Raw genomic sequence first — 25,342 nt, 5'->3', positions numbered from 1 at the left:
AATGTGCATGATGAGTAGGGACTGTCGTCCTGTTGTCTCCTGTGGGTTAGCATAGGGTAGACATGTAGACATGGACAGCAGTTGTGGGTAAACTCAGGGCTCGCACCACTTTCTCTGTCTTGACAGTAATCTTTAGAATTATTGATGCTTTGTAGTACAAAGTAACAAACAGTGAAACGTGTAATTGTTATTGTCATTAAATTATATAATACAAACACAAATTTCACATTCAGATTTGGCTTTATATTAAATTTAAGTTTAAAAAAATATAGACAGCTATAAAGCATACACTCTTATACAGGACATATCTTACTTCTTGATTCACCTTTGTTCCTGCCCTGCTATCAAACCTGTGATGCATTTAAATGAGTAATATTACTTATTTTTCCGGGAAGTTGATTAAAATTCACTAGCAATAGTGCTTGGAACAGATGTCCCTTTTATATATATATAAAAAACTCACTTGTCCTTTAAAAAGAGGTACAGGTTAACAGCGCTATAGTACATTAGCTTGAGTACCAACGAGGACCTTGTGCATAAAACGATGCATGGCAATAATAAATTTCAGTGTAACATTGGACGAAAGAATTTCAAGAAACGCCACGTCTTTCCTTTAAATTACTTTTTCATTACTTACTAATCCAATTTTGCTTTGCTCTTAATAGGGTTGGAATGGAACACTTGCTGCATAGATGGACATCCAAATGGAACCAAGCCAGGTTAACACAATCTTTATGAGCTGATGTATTCAAAGCTATTACACTTAAGGTTCTGTTTAACACATTGCTGAGTGGGCTGAAATACCACTGTCAGAATTAGAACATATAGTCTGTGTCAAGATTATTGTTAATTATTGTTTATATGTACAAATATGGAATAAAACATAGATTTTGTTGTAGATAAATACAATTTTGGTAACAAATCTAAAAGCATAAACGATAATCATTCTAAGGTTTTGTGCATATGGTAGGGGGCATCTGTACACAGGAGTTACAAAGGCCTTCGATGTTCCTTTGTAGGACAGTGGCAGATTAAGGCTACAGAGGGCCCTAAGCTGTATAGAGCTGGTGTGTGTCCAAAGTATTTGAATACATGGATACAGCCCTCAAACCCTGATGAACTGACCCATTTGGGTAAGAGATCAGCTGAACCCAAACCTCAGAATTATGTTCCTGAATTCCAGCCAGTGCCACATTCGTACTGCCATTTTACTGGGGATTGTCACTCCTTGTGACGTCATCAGAGAGTTCCAATCTTTTGGAAGTGGTGTCATATGGGTGGCATTTAAATTTCCATCCACAATTTCTTATTAAGACACTTTAAAACTGTTCCATCCATTCAAGTTCATCTGAGTCATGTAAATTTTCCAAGATCACCACAAAATGCCTATAAAATACAAAGGCCAAAATAAAAGATAAACAAATAGACTCCTTTGTCTATTACAAGTTATTGCTTGTATGATTTCTACAAGCAATAACTTTTTTATGTTTCTGTCACTATTGCTGTATGCGGACTTGCTTTTTTGGAGAAAATATAGTTTTTAATAGAACAATGTTGGGTTTCATATGTACTACTGATGAATTTTTGTTAACCCTTTCTCTAAATTGTAAAAAAATATGCAAATATGATGTTTTCTCTAATAAAAAGTTCCAGCTTTTATCGAGGAATCTAAACAACATAAAAACATTTTTCTACACATGCAGCAATAACAATTTTAAAGGGATTTTTTCATGAATTTATATAATGAAATCCTTCTGGGGTGAAGAAACCGTTTTACATTGTTAATTTCTAGTAGCCATCACTTTTGAAATATTTTTTGTAAATGTGACTGTGTAGGGGCTTATTTTTTATTTAACCCCTTACCGACTTGTTGCATATTAGTACATCACACGTTGGCTAAAGATGTATGGAGAGGGCTCATGGGCTGAGCGCTCTCCATACAAGGTTAGTGCTTTCTGCATATTGCAGCAAACACCCACCGATTACACCTGCTAGATTTGCTGGCGGCTGGAAAAAGCCCATGAGCCGCCATCTTGGCTTTGACCATCACTCCCTGTGATATCATTGGAGAGTAACGATCTGGTGCTATGACAGCCTCAGGTCTCTGTAAGAGTCGAGGCTGTATAGCTTCTGATCATTCATTATAATGTGGCACATTGTAATACATGTTTAGTCAAATTCGCATATCCCCCTCACTTTACACGCAAAAACAAAAAAGTTATAGATTTTTGAATGTGAAAAGTGAAAAATGGAAATGCAGAAATGAAAAAGGGAATGGTCATTAAGGTTAAAGACTGTAGTTTGGATATGTACACACTTAGGATTGATAAAAAATTTGTGATCATGTTAACATCAATATAATCTTTTGTGTGATGAATGATTAATATAATGTCAATTTGCACATCATTTTACTTTTTTTTTGTTTTTGTTGCACGGGAAAAAATACTGTTATAATTTTCTAGATTGGGTTGGTACAGGGGTGTAAGTACAAAATATGTGTGATTGTGTGATATGTGGGTTATTATTGCATGTTGGGTTTTTTTACTACCTTTTTTTTACACTTTAGCATGTTTTTTTTTTACATGTTTTTACTTCTTTGTCCCATAAGGAGGCAGAATGTTTTTTTTGTACTGTTTGATCTAATAGAAAGCAAGTGCAGGCAGCCAGGGGGCCCATTGCTTTAAGCCTTTAATTCGACATCTCCAGGGACTCGATGATTGGTACTTGCCAGTGTTCTTCCATGCCCTTTTGCCTTACCTGGGACACACCTTTTAAAATTGTAAAACCTCCATGTGTTCCTTGGTGGGTTTAATAGATGATTGCAGAGCTATTTGGCTCTCCTCAGCAGAAATCTCCTGTAAACTCTTCCATACATCCCTCTTGAGCTAATGTCTTCCCATGCCCAGCCTCAGTAGCTCTCAATTTTGGCTGTATAGTCTACCATCAGTTTAAGGGTTGGCTTGATCTCAAGCCTACCACAGACTATGCCATGTTTTAATAAAGGGTTATGCAGGTTCTACATACAAAGGAGCTGCTATATATATATTGAGAACAAACAGTGGTACAACAAAGTATGGCAGAAGAGAGGGAAAACCAATGAGGTTTCCCAGCAGATAAAATTATTTTGGATTAACCTTATTCTGTTTGTCAAAATACAACTATTTAAAACCTTTACATTTGTGGTAATCTGTCTATTCACAGCAGTTGCAGGACAAGACTCCCTTTACTAGAGATAGGTAAAGGTTTCATACGTGGAGCCTGTATCTATAATACATTTATGGAATATTATGTCTAAATATTCTGACTAAACACATGAAGAGTACTCTTTTGCTCTATGTTCTAGTTAACCACTAACTTTCTATGTATTCTGAGGTATTACATATCTCTAGTACCGTATTTTCCGGACTATAAGGCGCACTTAAAAGCCTTGGATTTCCTTGGAAATCCAAAGTGCGCCTTATAGTCCGGTGCGCCCTATGTATGGCACAGGGCAGCGGACCATACTTACATAGGTCCTCGCTACCGGAGACCGGAGACAGCAGATCTCCAGCGGGAACTGCAGACCACGCGGCACGAACAACTTCTGCCGCGTGGTCTGCAGTTCCCGCTGGAGATCTGCTGTCTCCGGTAGCGGGGACCTATGTAAGTATGGTCCGCTGCCCTCCTCCACCTCCCCCTCACCTTCCCCACTCACCTTCCCCGCGTCGCCGTGTCTCGTCGGGTCTCGTCTTCGGGTCGCGTCGCGTCTCGTCCCGTCGCGTCTCAGCTCCGCCCCCGGACCTCCGCCACGCCCCCGACCCTTATAGTCCGATGCGCCTTATATATGGAATTATTACATATATAAGGCGCATCGGACTAATGCGCCTTATATTCCAGTGCGCCTAATGGCCCGGAAAATACGGTACTTTGACAAGGCAAGGAGTAGTAACTTACAATGTAGTTTTTCATTTGTAGTTATAAAGAATGAGAATAGACTTAGCATCCTACAGGTCAATGCTACTTCCTCCTTAGCCCAAGTCTGTCAATGGGTTTGAATTGATAATTGATAAGAGAACTCTCTTTGCACCCAAAGTCAATTTGATCATTATTCTTTTCCTCCCATAAGTACACTAAAATTAACAACCACTTTCTCTTTTGTGCCTAGTGCTAAAGTTTCATCAAATTTATGGTTTATCGAAGTTACATTAGCTCTCGCTCTATGTCACTGCTGGCACTGGATCCTCTCATCTGCCCTTTCCCTTTTAAATCAAACCTAAGCAAGTCTGCTGCACTAATTTCCCCTGTTAATCATATACTCCTTAACATCCATCAGAGCCTTTCTCCTTGGATGTAATACAACATGAATAATGTCCTACAAAGTGACTAAGCCATTTATCACTAAGACAAAACTTTAGATAAAAGAGTCATTTTGTGACAAAAATGTTAAATGGATTTACTCGAGCTGTCTCTGGGTACAGCACAGTAGCAACATACGGTAATCTGTAGTTTTAAAACAAATTGATGTTAGAGTATTGGTGTGTCTTCATTTGAGTGTTTACACTATTGTATGAATATTACTTTTTAAAAACCATTTTCTATACATTATTTTTTCTGTCATTATTTTAACATTGCCGACAATCAGGAATAAAATAAAAAGGAAAGTCTTCCATTTGTGTCTCTAGTCTGGTTGTTATGAACATTCAGTCAAGCCACACTGGGAGAAATAATCCTGTGCAATACAGAACATTAAAAAATGGGACCTTTTTCTACTCTCCATTTCAGGTTAAGGATCTCTTCATAACATTTTAACACCTTAACCCCTTAACGCTCTGCGTCGTAGCTCTAAGGCGCAGAGATATAGGGAATGTATGAAGAGGGCTCACGGGCTGAGTCCTCTTCATACAAAGGTGGGGGTTGTTGCATATTGCAGCAAACCCCCACCGCTAATAACCGCGGTCGCTGCTTGCACCAATCGCGGCTATTAACCCTTTCGTTGCCGCCGGCAAGGTCGCCGCCGGCATTTAAGAGAAGCGGGCGCGGGCGCCCCCATCTTTATTACGATCGCCGTGTCCCCGAACGTCATCGGTGGTGGCGATCGCTTGCCATGGTAGCCTCGGGTCTTCGTTTGACCCGAGGCTATCTGGCATCTGCACTTTTATTACAATGAGCCAGTGGCTCATTGTAATGAATGAGCTGCAAAAATGCCATACATTGCAATACAGAAGTATTGCAGTATATGGTAGGAGAGATCTGACCATCTAGGGTTAATGTACCCTAGATGGTCTAAGAAATAGTGGGGAAAAAAAAGAAAAAAAAAGTTTAAAAAATAAAAAAAAATTATAAAATATTAAAAATTCAAATCACCCCCCTTTTGCTAGAACTGATATAAAACATAACAAACAGTAAAAATCACAGACACATTAGGTATCGCCGTGTCCCAAAATGCCCGATCTATCAAAATATAAAAACGGTTACGGACGGCGGTGACCTCCGAGACGGGAAATGGCGCCCAGATGTCCGTAATGCGACTTTTACACCTTTGTACATCACATAAAAAATGAAATAAAAAATGACCAAATGTAGCACAGACCTCCAAATGGTAGCAATGCAAAGGTCGGCTCATTTTGCAAAAAATGACGCCTCACACAGCTCCGTGCGCCAAAGTATGAAAAAGTTATTAGCTTCAGAATATGGCAAAAAATTTTTTTTCTTTTTTGTACACATTCGTTTAATTTTTGAAAATGTATTAAAACACAAAAAAATCTATATAAATTTGGTATCACCGTGATCGCACCGAACCAAAGAATAAAGCTGAGGTGTTATTTTGAGTGCACAGTCAAAGTCGTAAAAACTGAGCCCACAAGAACGTGACGCATGTGCGGTTTTTTTAAATTTTTCCACATTTGGAATTTTTTTTCAGCTTTGCAGTACATGGCATGTTAAAATAAATAACATTACGGGAAAGTAAAATTTGTTAAGCACAAAATAAGCCTTCACACAGGTCTGTACACGTAAAAATGAAAAAGTTATGGATTTTTGAAGGTGGAGAGCGAGAAATGAGCAAAAAAACCCTGCGTAATTAAGGGGTTAAGGGCCAAGCACATTTTCCCCTTACAGAATAAGCCATATTTCAAATATGCCATGTGTCACTATATGTGCTAATAACTTTAGAACTCTTTAACTTACCCAAGTAATTGTTAGAAAAATATGCAAAGTTTTCTGGGAAGGGATAAGGAAATCCACGCCTCTTTTAGCTACCTTGTAAGGCAGCTCCCTTGACATCAAGCATGATCCACAAGAGACCTGATGCGGGATTAAAACCAAACCAGTATATGTATTCCAGAAGGAACAAACTCCCAACTGTAGACAGAACTGTTTTGACCTGATTGGATCTCCTCAGTACATCGTAGGGAATTGGTTTGGCTAGGTGAGAAGCTTGTGACTAGGGTCGGCAAGTAAGAGTTCTCTTTACGGAGAGTGCCAATTGAGACCACCATGTAGGCGTGTGGAGTCTTATAGCCATGGATGCTTCATTTGGAGAATTCTGGGAAATATAAAAAGTTTTCTGGGATGGGATAAGGAAAACCACGCAACAAGCATGACCTACAAGAGCTACAAGGCCTATTCCATACTGGTTTGGTTTTAATCCCGCATCATGTCATGAGGCCTCTTGTAGGTCATGCTTGATGTCAAGTGAGCTGCCTTACAAGGTAGCTAAAAGAGGCACGGTTTTCCTTATCCCATCCTGGAGAACTTTTACTTTCCAACCCAAGCAAATGTATGGCCCATCTGTCGCCGCCATGCTGGAGACCTGAAGTTGCAATCATAGCAGCGCAATATGGATGCCCCATACTGTCGCTCTTAATCATGGAACCATTTCCGAAGAAAACAATTAAAAATAGAACCACTATGCTATTCCATTATTCCTAGGTGAAATATTCAAATGACCCGGCCTGCTTTGAAAATTATAATTTTTTCAAAGTAAACGCTTCTGTCCCCCAGGCCCATTTTGGGTGGGGAGGAGCCGAGAGACAGGGGTTTGGACAGGCGAAAGCTCGCCTGGCAGCGGAGCGCCAGCTCCATCCCAAGATTAGGCAGCCTCAGAGGCATCCATGCATGCTGCCCCTGCTGTTTCCTGTCCATTTTGCCTCCACGATCCTCCACAGCGTCCACCAATGTCTCCATGCGCAACTTTCAACTCTCTATACCCCATACGCTGGAGCACGAGAGGATATGCAGCACCTCATCCCCTTATCAAATGAGCTGTGTCAGGCAGAATTTTCAGGTTTTTCACCAGATACATAGTGGAACTCGGCCCATCTGTCGCCGCCATGCTGGAGACCTGAAGTTGCAATCATAGCAGCGCAATATGGATTCCCCATACTGTCGCTCTTAATCATGGAAGTCGTCTCCATGGCTGCCTCCACATGTCGTCCCCTTATCAAAAGAGCTGTGTCAGGCTAATTTTTCGGGTGTTTCACCAGATATTATGGAACTTGGTCACTATGTCGCCACCATGCTGTGTTATCGACTAAATATACCGTCAACCTTTTGTTCACATAGGAAATCATTTCAGCGCATCTTCCTCACCTCCTTTGGTTCCTCTCTGCCACCCATTGGTTTGAAGCCTGAGTCCATTTAGGGTATGTCGCCATGACACTCTCTAGCCTGCCGCTGCTGCCGCTGCCTCTGCATGCCGTCCCCTATAGTGTCAGGGTCAATAATTGCATGTTTCAGATGCTATCTAGCCTCATTCGGTCACTCTGTCATGGCCATGCTGTTGCCCATAATTTTGGCATAATGGTACGATTAAGCAGCCTCAGAGGCATCCATGCATGCTGCCCCTGCTGTTTCCTGTCCATTTCCGTGGTGTTTCCATCCTTTTCTGAGGTTCCCAGGTGTTTGGCCAAGCTTCCCTGTGCAGAGCCTTGGTACGCTTGAAAAATGCTCGAGTCTCCCATTGACTTCAATGGGGCTCGTTATTCGAGACGAGCACTCGAGCATCGGGAAAAGTTTGTCTCGAATAACGAGCAACCGAGCATTTTAGTGCTCGCTCATCTCTAATCTTCACACAGGAATATTTTATTAATAACATGCAACTGAAAAAAAATGTTTCTATATGGTAGTTGAATTCAATTATATGTCAATGCAGAGATGCAGAGGAATACCTCTTTAAGGAATATCAGGATGTTCTAAATACATGCATTTTCTTGATATTCCTGGTTGTCAAAGGGCGGGAAGGGGTTAATGGTTCTTGAACAGCTTTTGGAAATCTGTGTCAGAAGCAAGTATACATGTTTAAAGGGTATAGGACTGGAGGGCAATTTTCTCAATATTTGAGCTGGACAATATTAAGGTATTCTTACTGTATTAAACTCATCCTGAGGATACAGATAGATTTGAGATTGGTAGTGACAGGCCCTCTTTCCCCACATGGCCATAAGGCGGCTGAAACCTGTAGTTAAACACGTCCTGCTTATATGGAGGATTGCTTGTAACATGCAACATGCATTAATACTATAAAAAATCTTTTGTATGTTTTTGTAACTTTTGTATAAAGGGATTGTTCTTTTTTTATGGTTATCAATATCTAATGGGTGGGGGACCAACATGCAGAGCTAAAGGTAAGGTAATAATGGCACATACACACTACTAAGGGTTCAGATGGGTTCAGATGCATCTGTTTCACTGAATAGTATTTCCAAACATAGATTCAAATAGGCAATCGGTGTGAGATTTGAATGTTAGTTTACCATATTCAGATGCAAATGGCCTATCCGGAGCATAGACAGTAATAAAAAGCCCATGCAGGGTTTCACCATTAAAATTTCAGTTTTTCTGTGATTCCTTCAAGTTTCATTCACTGGCTCTAGAAGACAAGGATGGGTCAGTGGTACATGGTATAATGGTGGATGTCCACCCACACCTTTGAATATATGATCATAAATTAGAAGAGAGGCAAAGTTGAAAAGACAGAGAGGATGTTGTGCTATGGAAAAATGTACAAAGGATATTTGGGAATACATTGATTGCTATTATGATGCAGGTCCCAGTGATCTAGTATTAGAACCACAGAGCAGCTCCACATCCTGACTGCAACCCTTGTCTGTCTGAAGTGGGGGCACCTAACTTACCTTCTGCTAGGAAGTTCAGACCAGTGACGGCAATTGTAACAAAGAAAATGTGACCCAGAAAAAGAGGGAGTGTGACAACCATTGACTAGCCATTGAGGTTCTGTGAAAGAGAATGTCCCAATTTAGAGCTGTGCCAATTTAGAGTGTTGTCCAAGTGCAGCAAGTATTGTCAGTCTGTTGCCTTGTGACTAGGGTTACCAAATATATATATATATATTTAAAGGATTCAGCTAACAAACTCAATTTCAATGTACTGTATTACGCAAACACCTGATTGTGAAACAATATTACTGATTATATTTTAACAATAGTCAGTGCATCCAGGATTTACTCATACTTATTTTTAGACGGTTTTGCATTGAGTTTCTAGGTGCCTCAAAAGCGTGTGACGCCTAGCTGTCAGGTCCCTTGACTGTTGAAGTGAGGAGTGCAGGAATAATGTGTTTCTGTACAAAGCAAACTGATAAGATTCCAAGTTGAGGAGCTCAATGTCCTGGCCCAGGAGCGTTCCCTGTCTTGGAACAAGTGCCTGGATGCAGGGGCGGATTAATACTGTCATAGGCCCTAGGCTGTATGAATATAATAATTCCTACAAGTACAGAATTTACTTCCTACATATGGTACTAAAATGAAGCTTATTTGGCATTGGAGGAGGCGTCCCTTCTGCCGGCTTTACATCTGGATTCAAGAGCATAAACAAACGTATGAAGATTTCATGGGTGAAGGTCCTTCTCAGTATAAAATTGGTGGATGGTTTGGGTGCCCATCGGCCTCCTAGAAGGCTTGGGCACCTGGTTACTGCCTAAACCACCTATATTATAATCCACTACTGGTTGAATGCATACCAGGAATGCAAAGATCAAGTGTGCACAAATGTTTCGTAGAAATTTTTTTCTGATGAGTGTCAGAAATCTAAAACTAAGAAGCTGGAAAAGATTAGAAAGTATTATTATTATTGATCTGCAGGCCAGGTAGACTTACATGGGTGGAGGTATACTGCTCTATTATGCAAATCTATGTTCCATTTTCCACCAATTCAGACAAATGAAGTTAGGCAAGATGGAAAGGAATACTCTTTTCTGTGCTCAATAACTCTTTTATAGATTTTTTTTTTGTAAATTGGGCCAGGTGGATTTGCATGGGAGTAAGTTTTGGAGTAAAGATTGCAAATGGCAGGGGCTTCCGCACCAATACAAGTGGCCAAATTTTATCCAACTCTACTGTGTGCTCTGGGATCTACAAGTTGCTGACAGTAAGCTTCTAGAAGGGAGCTATTGTGGAGGAAAAAAATAATGGACAAACTGAAACAGTGACTAGTCTAGTTGGGTCCATTATTTAAAGTAGAAAAGAAGTTGACCTGCCAGTCGACCATTATGGACATCTTGCAGGTCTATAAGAGCAAGTACGACCATTATGTCGAAGCACAGTTTTTGGCAACTATCATGCCCCTCACCCCATCAATCACAAATGCACTGACCTCAGCAAGGGATTTCTGATCTAGGATCCCTGTCACTGTATGAGCACAGTATGTTACCCCCATTAACCCAGCAGTGTTCTGGACCACAAAGGGAGGCAAGCTCCAGAATATCGACTGGCCCTTTCATCTGGTTTATTATGTAATTGTTGTATGTATAGTTTGTTCTCAATACACTTTTTTGAAAACTGAAAATTAGGCCTGGTGTCTTTTTTCCATCACTATCTGCAGCACTATAATGAATCCAGACGAAGTTGTGCAGGATAACGCAGTCTTGCTTCATTTTGTCTAGAATCAATCTAAAGAGAGCTTAGTTGCACCCTCCACTTGCTGCATAAAATCCCAAACATTACAAATATCGGGGCACATTTACTTGCATTCCCACAGGAGTTCACTGAAAGTGCATTGTTCGACGATAATGCACTGTGCCGCGATTTACTTAGATCGTGCTCCCGATATCTTGCATGTGTCGATTCAACACAATCCTAGTGCAGACACCTGTTAATCCCCTTTCCAAGCTGTGTAATCCCCAAAAATGGCGCACAGTATGACGAAAGGGCAATCCGCCACCCTTAGTAAATGGGCCCCAATGTCTCACGCAGGTGAGCTAGTAATTTAAAATGTGCCTCTGATCATCTAAACCGCATCAAAGTAATGGCTGCAGCACATAGAGAGAAAGTCCAAAACCTTTATCAATGATGATCACAAATGTTGTAGGAGGTTCGGAAGATCTAAGCAGATATCTATGCTCTGAAAGGGTGAGCTGGTTGGAGGGAAAAAGCTGCATCAGCAGAACTCCTACAACTCCACATATTGACCATTATCAACAGGAGACTGGGGTCTGAATGCTGCTGCAGGTCAACGGTGAAATTCCCGAAAAGAAATAAAGGGATTGCTTCCAAGAGGAGGATACCAAAACCTTCAACTCCTTCCTAATCCTGCAAATAGGCTTGCCTTCTAAATCACAGAATAGTTAGCCATTCCAGTAGAAGATCATTCAGTGCATAATACATCACAAATGTCAAAAACAACCAGAAAGCAGGACAAGAACAGCAATGGGGCCTAGCAAGATTCTTAGTGCCACAAGAACATGAGATTCTTATCAATCATGTGACAGAAATGGTAGTTATGCTAGAGTCAACATTTATCAGTCCACTGTTTTTCTTGTGAAATTGCAAAATTAGGTGACATGATGACACAGCCCAATTTTGTGGCTCTACAGTAGGGCAATTAGTTACTAAGTAGTGACATGGGTCTCGCAAAATGTTTGCAAGGTGTGAAATGATAACACTCATGTGGCTCATGCCGTCTTATTCGATTAATATATACATGCAAAAGAAACCGTTGAAGAGTACAGTAACTTTGTATAGACTTCAATTACAAAGTGACTGTGGAAAGACACATTTAACCCCTTAAAGGACATCTACCACCAGGCCCAATAATTCCAAACCATGCCCACTTACATGCTGGTGTGTACCCCCCTCTGGCAGGATCTGCTCTTATTTAAGCTTCATATGTCCTGTTTTTTTTTTAAAAAAAGCCTTTTAAAATTATTCTAATGAGCCTAAAAGGCTCCAGGCTCCATAAATGTTAATTTTCATAATTTATAAACCTATTTTTCTTAAATAGGCTTTATTTCGTTTTAATACATAAAACAATTAAACCCTTCTGTGCAAAAAAAAATCTAAGTTTCACCATTTTCTGCAACTAATAACTTTTTCATACTTCAGTGTTCAGCGCTGTATGAGGTATCATTTTTTGCTGGCTGAGCTTACATTTTCTTTGATAACATTTTGGGGACTGTACAACCTTTTATTCAATATTTATTTTAAAAAAATGTATGTTGGAAAATGGCAAAGTGATGCTTTGGACATTTCCCATCATGGGGTTTAACATTGGGAATAACTGTCCTGACATTTTGGGACATGGGGATACCTAACATGTTTATGATTTTTACTGTTATTTTATATCAGTTAAATGGAATAAGGGGTGATTTGAATTTTTTTGTTTTTTTTATTTATTTACTTTAATATTATTTTACTATTTTTCAGACCCTCTAGGGAATTTAAACCCTAGGTTGTCTAATTGATCCTACCACATGTGCCAAGGGCACATTGTAACAAATGTTTAGAAACTATACAGTCTCAGGTATTACAAAGACCCGTGGATGTCAAGAGAACAGATTGTTGTTCCCCGATTACGTCACTTGGAGAATGAGCTAAACAAAGATGGTGGCGGTCACTCTCTGCTGGCTTTTGACTGCTACTAGCTGTTTTGCCGGCAGAAATCATAAGGTTAGCACCCTCGATTGGGTTTTACCGGTAGGTGTTATCTGCAATATGCAGCAAGCACTCAACACCCAGCTCGTATTAAGAGGGCTTGGTCCCTGACCCCTCTCCATACACCCACAGCCAATGTATGACATACTGATAGGTCACATGTACCTAAGGGGTTAAAATCTGCATCATTTCAATTTTCCCCGGTGGGTTTGCAGCCTTTCCTCCTTTTCAACCAGAATCGAGAATTAGTATTTTCTTTAACAAGTTCTATTTATTGAAGATAACTCACCACTAAATGTTTCTGGAAGCTACTTTCTCCCCCGCCCCAGCTCAGGACACACATGCACCAAACAACCAAGCTAAACAGAAGTGTTTATGAGCGAACTAGGTGAGATAACTTTCACCTGAATGAGCACCAGACTTTTTATTGTTCTCTCTTGTGTGTTTGGATATTAATCATATATTACATCACAAATAGAGTTTTAGAACTAAATATATATATATATATATATATATATATATATATATATATATATATAGTGAATCAATGCAAATAATGGACACTAATACTACAGTCATGAATATTTACACTGAATGAGATTTTAAAGGATAAGGATATTTGCTAGAGTTTCCTTTTTCAGTTACCTGTATAGTCTCTATATTCCAACTTAAAATCTTACAAATTCAAAGAATTCATTCCGCCTTGCAATAGTATTATTCCTCTGTAGGCAGAGCCATGGGTTCTATACAACTGAAAGACAGCAGTTCTGAAAAAACAGCATTTCTCCATACTATCGTCAAACAAATGTAAGAGAAAGGGCAAACATGATCTGAAAGAGATGATTGTTTCCTTTGTAGGGGGATGAAGATACCTACTGAGAAAAGACGTACATGCATTCTGATTTGCAATCATTTCCACTATTTATGAGGTCAGTGGGCTTTCTCCTGCTGTGCTCAATCTAGCAAAGTCTCTGGTGGGATCACCGGAGAGAGAATATTACAATCGCATTGACTTGGTGATGTCCCTAAACAAAAATATAAAGCTTCACATACAAATATCTTATCAATACTCAGTTACAATGATCTATACTCATCATTCTGTGGCCACATGTGAGCAGAACAATTGAAATTGCCATTGACTGTTCTGAAAATGCCTTAAAAAAAAGATCTGAGACAAAAGTTTCTAATTTGTTATGCAATCTCTTTTGCTGCAAAATCACACACTTGTTCAGGAAATTCCAAAGCAGAGCTCCCCTGCCTGTCCCTATTCCAATGTTTTTGTTATGAAGTCAAGAATCTTTCATAATCTTCATAGTGTCTATGTTACGGCAATTGCATTCGGCAAAGTCATTTTTGTAAAATTCGCATGCAGAACACTGCACATTCAGCTAGACACTAACTACTGTCTGGGTGTGAACCAAGAGGATACTCCTGAGGGAAAGCTCACAGTGAGGCAATGTCCTACAGTCAGCAGGAGGACATTGGACCATTCGGAGACAGATAAGTGGTGTGTCCCAAGAGGACTGGAGTCCAGAAGGGACCTGATTGAGCTCAGTTAGACCCAGTAAAGGAGGAGAGACCTCAGTAAAGTTTTCTTGCACCTAAAAGGTTGCTAGGGTTTAAGTAGAGAGGTAGTGCCCTTGAGGTGAGGTAGGGGCTAGGCTGTTTGTTATTTTCATTTCTGAAGATATTTAAAAACTGCATTTCTTTTGCATAGCTTCTAGCTCCTACACTATTGATTCGGCACACAGCACCACAGACATCTTTTTGTTCCAGGAAGTTTTGACCCTTTGAAGCTAATTTACCCCCAAGTGTCACTCTACCTAATAATGTGCATGATAACTTAGTTCATGTATGACATTTTTGGGGTCTCCTTCCAATATTTCTTTCTTTAGTGATGGATGCAGTAGCAGGATCAGGGAATATTGTATACAGATGAGTCAGACAGGGGCCTCTATTGTGGTGCTTGATTTTGTTTTTCCTTTCTCAATCTTTCTAGAACCATTGTGCTAAATATCCCATTCTATGTAATGGGACTTCCCGGCAAAGCACTACGACACCGTTTCTTACTATTTAATAACAAAACAAGATGGGACAAATCAAGAATTTGCTTCTATTTTTATAAGTGCCATATAGTAACTACATAGGCTTCCTATATTGTACGTACAGTTCTATAATTTTTGTGTTCAGATTCATTTCAGTTTTTGATACACTTGAATTTAAAAATATTGCTATCAAGTAAAAGATGATAAAGTTCAATAGGAGAATGAAATGTCCCCTAATATCTTCTCCAAGTTGAGGCAGTAGAAGTATAAATGAAAAATACTTGACATTGTCACTTGCCAGCTGCTGAATTCCTCTGGATTATTTCCATGTACTATCTATATGATATAGCAAAGAACCATATGATAGCAAATCTTGTACATTATGTTTCTGTTCCTTATATAGTTATTGCTGTTTTTCTTTTCTATTATGTCGATGGTTATTGCTAAGGTTGCAGCACTATAGACATGCTTCTCAGCAAGTGATGGTAATATGACTCAAGGACTCCCTGCCATCAGCTCATCAATGGGGGACCTATATTGTGCTAAGGGGTTGTCCAATTTATTACCTTTTGTTGGATAACCTTCATAGGGGGTATTCTACCTTGGGTTATGTATTGATTTTTAATTACTTTTATTTGTGGCTTTTTGTTGATATACAGACTTGTTTCTTTACTGAAGGTGAGCCAACCTTTTTTTCTTACTCAATTTATACACACAGAGCTAGATGTGCAAAGATCACCAGATTTATCTTTATTACTTTAATAACATATAAAACCTATTTGTTTTTAACTGCTTAATGACCACTGTATAAGGATTCTACAGCGGTCATTAAGAATACTGGACTATTTAAAAAGCTTTTTACCTCTTGTGTCACCCCATTCTTCCTCATAGACAGTAAGCTCTTGTGAGCAGGGCCCTCACTCCTTCTGTTCCATATGAATACTGTAATGTATTATTTTATCTGTATGTTCCCAATGATTTGTAAAGTGCTATGGAATATGATGGCGCTATATAAATAAAGATTTTTATTACAGTGCTGGTATTCATAGTGATTTTTTAACTTAAAGTGCGCAATTCGGGTCTGCAACACGTCTCCAGGTGACCTGGAGACCCAAAAGGTGGTTCTCTTCCATATTTGGGTCTGTGTTCAGGAAAAAACATCAAGCAGCTTCCAACCCTTTAGCAACCACAGGCATGTTCGCTGTAGGTATGTATGTGATTGGCCAGGCTGGAGATGTGACTCTGCAATATAAGAGCAGAGTCACATGTCCAGGCGCCATAACATAAAAGAGATAGCTAGGGACTTGCATTTGCCATGTTCAGGGCACATGGTGTATAGAGGAGGATGCCGTTATTAGAGACAGGTGGAAATCTGACATTGTCTTTATAAGGGAACTCTAAATAGACTACAAATACTCTGCTATAGAAATGGATATACTGATTATAGAGGATTATACATAAATACTTGCAAAGACCAGACAGAAATATTAGCATTTATTGCATCATCAAGCAGAATCTTGAAGGTCCTGTCTCTGTATAGTAGTCAGCTCCAGAAAAATCATAAATTATCAATGATAGCTTGATTGTAAAGTTGCTCTTTTATGAGCGTGCATTAATACGTGGATCATAAAAGTCCTTATAATAGTGATTAGCACTGATACATGGATGATAAAAGTTCTGTCAGTGAATATCATCTAGTAGTACCATGATCATAGATGTGCTGTCAAAGTTTGGTACTGCAGGTCTTTTAAAACAAGGAGAGCAGGACTTAAGGAAAAAGGACATGACCACCCTTTTGGATCCCTGCTACAAAGATAGCTTGTTATAGTTAGCCAAAATCTTGCATTGCATCTATTAGTAATCTTAGTTCTGGTAACGTTTTTATGTAGCAATATTTATTCTGGTAATGTTTCTATGTAGTAAATTTGGTTCTGCCAATGCATTTATGTAGTAATCTTGATTCAGTTGCTGCTCTTATGTAATAATGTTGCTTTTGGTATTACAGGCGGTCCCCTACTTAAGAACACTCGGACCACTGGATATTGGTAATTTATTGTACTTTAGCCCTAGGCTACAATAAACAGCTATAAAAGTTATCGGAGGTGTCTGTAATGAAGCTTTAGTGTTAATCTTGATTCTTATGACAACCCAACATTTTTAAAATCCAATTGTCACAGAGACCAAAAAAGTTCTGTCTGGGATTACAATGATAAAATATACAGTTCAGACTTACATACAAACTCAACTTAAGAACAAACCTACAGACCCTATCCTGTATGTAACCCGGGGACTGCCTGTATTATCTATTAGAAAGTTTGGCCCTGGTGCTGTATTCATGTAGTAAGTTTGGTTTTAGTAATGCATAGTCTACAAGGTAGACTGTTTAGTGAATATTAAAACAACAAATAATTACAGGGGCAACTTTCCCATACCATTACTTTACATTATATAATAAATACAGGGTTAATAAAAAACTTTCTGATCAATTAATAAATTCAGACAAGTCAGAAGGTTAATTAGGTGGGAAAATGTAAGCTTAAGCAGAGCATTTTGTCATGGCTTATGGAACTTACTGGAGCATTTGTAATAAGAACCAAAAATAGATAAAAGCTAAAAAAAATGGACTATTTATCTCTCAGTTCCCTAAGCAAATGAAACCCAGATGAAAAACACTTAAGCAAATGTAAATTAAACATTGTACAAGCTATGAAGCCTTCGCCTAGTGAAAACTATACAAAATAACAATTTTGTACCATGGTGCTAATAAGAAAATCATAAAATACAGGATAAAAGAAGATTCATTGGTGCACACCTTTCTACCTGGTTGAATTGGTTGTAAACCTTCCCTTGTTTCCGACGGTTAGCATGAAGCCTAATGGTGTGTTCACATGTTGTGTACAAAATACTATTCTTTCCTCTTTGCAGCAAACTCTGCAATTTGACTGAGACGTATAAATACACCATAACTAGTAAGTCTCTAAATGTGCAATTGTTGCAAAAGGATTTGTACTTGTTTTTAGCTAAATTTGTGAGTGTTTGCTTATTTTGACTTATTTTATGTCTTTCTATGAAATACTCTATCAGTTCCAAAATGAAAACATTTAAATGTGGGTATGTAAATGTTAAGTGTACCCTTGTATTTAACTTTACTCTAAGCATTGCAGTTTTTCAGACATTTACATCTTACATCTCCTAAATAATTTCAAGAAGTATGAATATTTTTGGAAGATGAACTCTCTCTGCAAAGACCATACATTTTCCTTCAGTGTTCCCATTCATCCAACCAGCGTGAAAACCGCTAGCCAATTAATTCATTAGAAGCATAGAAACATAATGTGTTTGCCCCCATTAGATTTATGGAGACATCTGAAATTCATTTTGAAAGCCCTAGGTACTTAATCTAACTCTCCGAAACAAAGTGTTTTAGGTGAGGTGAGAAGAGCCATAAAACAGTTTTACTTACTTTTTACAATCACGATGCATTGGAGGAATATAAAATTTTAGCGTTTAAAAACTTCTAAAGCATTTTAATCATTATTAACATTCACAAGTGAGAGATTGAGCTTTTTTTAGGACCTGTCATTACCACAAATTAATGCAATATCCTGACATGCAAGTTACACTAATATACTTGGCACTTGATTTTATGATGTAACAGAGCTTTCAACCATTCCACTCATCCATAGATCTTCTGTTTCACTTTGCTGTTGTTTCAAACAGAATTTCTAAAAACATATTCAGGCTCATTTACTAAGGGTCCACGGATCGCATTTTCGTCGGGTATCCCAATGATTTCCGTTTTGCAGTGCATTTAACAGGAGATTTTGGCGCACACGATTGGATTTTGGCGCATCGGCTTGCACGCAACAGAAATCAGGGGGCGGGCCATTGGACAACCCGACGGATTCAGACAACGCGCAAGATTTAGCATTTAGAATTGTGTCGCAAGACACACACTGACAAGCATCGGGAAGAAGAAGCTGAACTTTGTCGGACCTCGGCTGGGAAGCGACGAATGCATGATTCGTGCCGGACTTCATCCTCGTCGGACCGTCCGAATTGGGGATCGTGATAGGACCAGGTAAGTAAATTTGTCCCATTGTATTGAATCTCCCACTCTCGAGTGAACCTCAACTTTAGCACATAAAAACCTGCATACTTACGCAAGATGGTGCCTTTATGCTAAACTTTAGTCCCCTAGTCCTGGTGCTCAGCCAATTTCCTTACTGCCATCAATAATTAATATTAATAAGGCAAGTAGCCATCTGTCTACATAAGTACCTCAACAATTTATTAACAAAACTTACAGATTTAAAAATTATGCAATATATTCTATATAATTACTAAAATTAATCCTTTTAGTGCCATCTCTTCAGAAACTTAGATTCAGAGACTTATTATGTTTTAAAATTTAATTTACGAAAAGGACACTGTACACATAAAAAACATACAATTGTCAGGTAAAAATGTTATAAAACAATATACATATGACACACACACAAACAAAATAAAAAATAATAAAACAAATAGCCTTTCAATGAAATAGTAACAGATATCTGCCACTGTGAGACCCGGCTAAGAATTCCTTCGGGCAGAGTTCCAGGTATTATATTGTAGTCTCAAAATGACTTAGAATGAGTAGATTAAGAGTAGTTAACATGCTCTTTTGAAATCTCTACCTAATCCTGCCCCCTTTGTGATGTGAGGAGCGAGGCCACACCTGTACCAAGGTGTGTGCTTAGGAAAGTATTCCTAATTATGTCATATCTTCTTCCAGAGGTCTCCTAACAAGATGATATGCCCAGCACATTTCCCAAGATGAATTTACAAATCTAGCCATACCAAACACCACTATGAAGTATTTAGCCAATTGGCTAATTTCTATTTTGTAGGCTTCTTAACCACAACATGTTATCCATTCGTCAACAGGTTTTCCAGAACTGTTTCCTTGTTCTTTGATTCTAGTGAACCAACTTTCATTGACACAATTTGCTGACTTTAGTTCTCCACTGCGTCAAAGATGGGGGTGCTGTTTGAAGTCACATCATGGGAATTATCGGTAGCAATTTAGCAGTCATCAGTAGCCTGGTAGGAAGGTCATTTCTCTTTGGTGTGAAGATGGCAGAGGGGCATCAGAACAGTATAAGAGGTTTTAGCAGTACGGAGAAATATAGATGGAAATGAAACTTTGACAAGACTAAGGCTCAGCTTACATCTAAATTCGGCAAGTACTGTTCACCCTTCTGTTATAAAACAGTGGAAAATATACCACAGCAGCAAAACTGTAGCAACAAAAACAAAAATGTATCTATATTTGCTTAAGATGAGACAGGGTTAAACTCATTCTCCATACTTCTGTCTTAATCTTCTGTAGCTAATCATCATCTCTAGGGTAAGTAGTACTGACCATTTCTTATGATGTCCCAGACTATTTCAACATGCAGAGGCTTTAGAGATTCACTAAACAGAATTCTGTTGTAAAGCCTATGACAGGAGATAAGTGGTTCATCCTATGCTTTCCTGTTCACTAAATGGATTTATTTAACTCAGCATAGCAGGGGATATGAGAGAGGCTACTACTCTCCACTTACACTACTGTAACATGCCTGCACCGTGGAAATCAATGTGCAGCAGAACATGCATTGAACTAGATACTCTACAAAGTCACTTTACCATGTAATCAGTAAAGGCCTAAGCTCCCAGACCCTTTTGATAACATATTCATAGTTTGCAACAACCTGTCATAATTTCATTTAAGGCAGAATTCCATATGTTGTAAAAATTTGTAAAAGTTTTGATCAAAATTTGGTTTGTGACCCGGGCTTGGAGCCAAACTTTGACCTAAAAATGAACCCCATTGAAGTCAATGAAGACAAGTAAGGGCTAGAGGGCTGAAAAATAATGGGAAAAACAGGAAAGTTGCTAGAGCTAGGGAAAGTACAAAAATGATACCATAACATAAAAAAGGAAAGCATTTAAAAAATTTTATTAAAAAATTATTTCACAGTGGTTAAAGGTGGTCTTTTACCCAGTTATTCTCTCAGTGGTAAAAGAAGCAGTGGGAAAACCACTTCCTCTCACTGAGGTTAAAGGCATAAAAGAAGCAATGAGAAAACAGGAAACCCACCCTCTCACTGCATTTAAAATTCTAGTTATGTGGAAAGTCAAAAGTTCCGACAATATGTAAAATTTAAAGTTTAAGTTCTGTGATGAAGGTTGTCAAAATTTCAAGTTCAAGTTCTGGGAGTATGGACAATCAAAATGTCAAGTTCCTAGGTAATAATGCACGCTATTCACTAACAGCAGCATCTTTATGATCTAGGCATTGCTCCATGCTATTCATTGACAGCAGCATCTTAATGATCTAGGTATTACTGCACACTATTCACTGACAGCAGCACCTTCATAATCTCGGTACTGCTGCATGCTATTCACTGATAGCTGCACCTTTATGGTCAAGGTATTAGTGCACGCTATACACTGACAACAGCACCTTTAAAATCTTGGTATTAGAGCGTGCTATTCACAACCACACCTCTATGATCTATGTATTACTGCACAATATTCACTGCCAGTAGCACCTTTATGATCTAGGTATAATTGCAAACTTTTCACTGGCAGCAACACATTTATGATCTAGGCATTAGTGTACTGTGTTTACTGACAAAGCAATCTTTCTATTAGTGCACAATATTTACTGACAACAGCACCTTTATGATCTAATTATTACTGCATGCTATACATTGACAGCAGCACCTTTATGATCTAGCTTTTATTGCACACTATTTACTGACAGGAGCACCTTTACAATCTTTGTATAAGTGCACACTATTTAGCTGACAACATCAGCTTTATTATCTAGGAATAACCACATGCTATACACTGACAGGAGCACCTTCACAACCTTGGTATTAGTGCATTTTTGTCAGAAGCACTTTAACAATCTAGGTATTGGTGTGCTTTATTTACTGACAACAGCACCTTTACAATGTTGGTATTACTGCAAACTATTTACTGACAACTGGACCTTTGCAAGCTAGGTATTGCTTGATGCTATTTAATGACAGAAGCACCTTTACAATGTGGGCATTGCTGTGCACTAGAGATGAGCGAGCACTAAAATGCTCGGGTACTCGTTATTCGAGACAAACTTTTCCCGATGCTCAAGTGCTCGTCTCGAATAACGAACCCCATTGAAGTCAATAGGAGACTCGAGCATTTTTCAAGGGGACCAAGAGTCTGCACAGGGAAGCTTGGCCAAACACCTTGAAACCTCAGAAAATGATGGAAATACCACGGAAATGGACAGGAAACAGCAGGGGCAGTATGCATGGATGCCTCTGAGGCTGCCTAATCTTGGGATGGAGCTGGCGGTCCGCTGCCAGGCGAGCTTTCGCCTGTCCAAGCCCCTGTCTCTTGGCTCCTCCCCACCCAAAATGGGCCTGGGGGCCAGAAGCGTTTCCATTGAAAAAAGTATCATTTTCAAAGCAGGCGGGGGCTACAAACAGCACTTCTAAGAACCTTTTGGATAAGATCAAGTGTAGTACTGTTCTTATAAGTTTTGGTTATAACGGGTGAGGGGAATGTAAACAGATGCGCAAGAAGCGCTGAAAAAATATCGGTAAATGATAAAAGTTTGCCAGTATATTTTGTGGAATACACAGCAGGGTGGCGACAAAGTTAACAAGTTTGATGGAAGTGGAAGCCATGAAAACAACCCAAAATTCTGCCTGACTCAGCTCGTTTGCTAAGTGGACGATGTATGGAGGCAGCTATATGGACGACTTTGGGAGGCAGCTATGGAGATGAAGTGTGGAGGTAGCAATGGAGACAATGTGTGGAGACAGCTATAAAGACGACGTGTGGAGGCTGCTATGGAGACAATTAAATTTGGATAGTGCCTGTATGTGACAGTCCAAAAAGGTTTTCAAACCAGAGGAGCAGGTAGGTGGCCCTCCAGAAAAATTAAATACATAGAGTACCTGTATGTGGCATTTACCAAAAATTGTTTAAAACAGAGGACCAGGTAGGTGGCCCTCCATAAAAATTAAATAAATAGTGTACTATACCTAGAGCCAGTTGGCCCTGGCAAAAAATAGCCAGTTTCCTCTGCTTTAGTGTACAAAGAGGAGGCGAAGGAGGAAAATAAAGAGGAGGAGTGCATACATTATTCAGGTTGAGCTTCTTTCACCTGGTGGAGAATGGAAATCCAGAGAAATCCAGGCTTTGCCAGTGTTGGACAAGCTGCCTGCTCGCCTACTTTTCCTCGCTACTTGTCCCGCAGAAGTACGCCCTCAGCCGCTAGCGCTGTCAGAAGGGAAATACTGTTTCAGCTTGTGCACCAGGGCCTGCTGGTATTCATGCATTCTCACACTCCTGTCCTCTCCAGGGATGAGAGTGGAAAGATTTTGCTTGTACCGTGGGTCCAGGAGAGTGAATACCCAGTAATCGGTGCTGGAATAAATTCTTTGAACGCAAGGGTCACGGGATAGGCAGCCTAGCATGAAATCTGCCAACGCGCAAGAATTCACTCCCCTCACTGGCCTGACTGTCCATTTCCTCCAACTCCTCTTCTTCTGCCCATACACACTGAACAGTGAAGGACTGAGCAATGCTCCCCTCTTCTGTCTCGCCAACATTCTCCTCCTCTTCCTCCTCATCCTCCTCCACCTCCTCCGATATGCGCTGAGAAACAGACCTGAGGGTGCTTTGGTTATCAACAAGGGAATCTTCTTGCCCCGTCTCTTGTGACGAGTGCAAAGCTTCTGACTTCATGCTGACCAGAGAGTTTTTAACAGGCTAAGCAGCGGGATGGTGAGGCTGATGATGGCGGCATTGCCACTGACCATCTGTGTTGACTCCTCAAAGTTACTCAGCACCTGACAGATATCAGACATCCACGTCCAGTCCTCATTGTAGACTTGAGGAAGCTGACCTGACTACCAGTTCTGGTGGAAGTTGACATCTGGCAGTCTACAATCGCTCTGCGCTGCTGGTAAACTCTGGATAACATGGTTAATGTTGAATTCCACCTCGTGGGCACGTCGCACAACAGTCGGTGAGCGGGCACTTGGAGGCGGCGCTGCGCTGTCCTGAGAGTGGCAGCATCTGTGCTGGACTTCCTGAAATGTGCACAGATGCGGCACACCTTCGTGAGCAAATCAAACAGATTGGGGTATGTCTTGTAGAACCGCTGAACTATGAGATTTAACACATGGGCCAGGCATGGCACATGTGTCAGTCTGCCGAGTTGCAGAGCCGCCACCAGGTTACGGCCGTTGTCACACACAACCATGCCTGGCTTCAGGTTCAGCGGTGCCAGCCACAGATCAGTCTGCGCCGTGATGCCCTGTAATAGCTCTTGGGCGGTGTGCCTTTTATCGCCTAGGCTAATCAGTTTGAGCAGCGCCTGCTGTCGCTTAGCGACGGCAATGCTGCTTTGCCTAGAGCTACCCTATGCACATGGATGGTAATTCGGAGGAGGAGGTGGAGAAGGGGTGGGAGGAGGAGGCATAGTAGGCCTGAGAGACCTTAACCGAGGTAGGCCCCGCAATCGTCGGCGTCGGCAGTATATGACCAGCCCCAGGGTCAGACTCGGTCCCAGCCTCCACCAAGTTAACCCAACGTGCCGTCAGCGATATATAGTGGCCCTGCCCGGCAGCACTCGTCCACGTGTCTGTGGTCAGGTGGACCTTGTCAGAAACGGCGTTGGTCAGGGCACGGATGATGATGTCTGACACGTGCTGGTGCAGGGCTGGGACGGCACATCGGGAAAAGTAGTGGCGGATGGGGACCGAATACCGAGGGGCGGTCGCCGCCATGAGGTTGCAAAAGGCCTCAGTCTCTACCAGCCTATAGGGCAGCATCTCCAGTCTAAGCAGTTTGGAGATGTGGACGTTGAGGGCTTGGGCATGTGGGTGGGTTGCACTGCACTTCCTCTTGCGCTCCAGCGTCTGGGGTATGGAGAGCTGAACGCTGTGCATGGAGACATTGGTGGATGCTGTGGAGGATCGTGGAGGCGAAGATGTGGTTTTCGCACAGGAGGTGTTTGGGCCGGGGTCCTGGGCAGGGGGCTGATTAGCAGAGGCTGCAAATGACACAGCGGAAGGAGCAGTGGTGTGCCCGGCCGGAGATGAACGGCCTTGGTTCCATTGAGTGGGGTGTTTAGCATTCATATGCCTGCGCATACTGGTGGTGGTTAAGCTAGTAGTGGTGGAACCCCTGCTGATCCTGGTTTGGCACAGGTTGCACACCACAGTTCGTCGGTATTCTGGTGTTTCTTTAAAAAATCTCCAGACTTCCGAAAATCTAGCCCTCGCCACGGGAGCTTCACTTCGTGAAACATTTGGCGCTGAGGCAGCAGCTCTGGCCCCACCACTGCCTCTTCCAACCTGTTCTCGTCGAGGACTCGCCTCCGTCTCAGAAGCACTG

The sequence above is a fragment of the Engystomops pustulosus genome, chromosome 2 (genome assembly GCF_040894005.1).
Source record: "Engystomops pustulosus chromosome 2, aEngPut4.maternal, whole genome shotgun sequence".
In the NCBI taxonomy this organism is placed as follows: domain Eukaryota; kingdom Metazoa; phylum Chordata; class Amphibia; order Anura; family Leptodactylidae; genus Engystomops; species Engystomops pustulosus.
Note: the sequence above shows the minus strand (reverse complement) of the source record.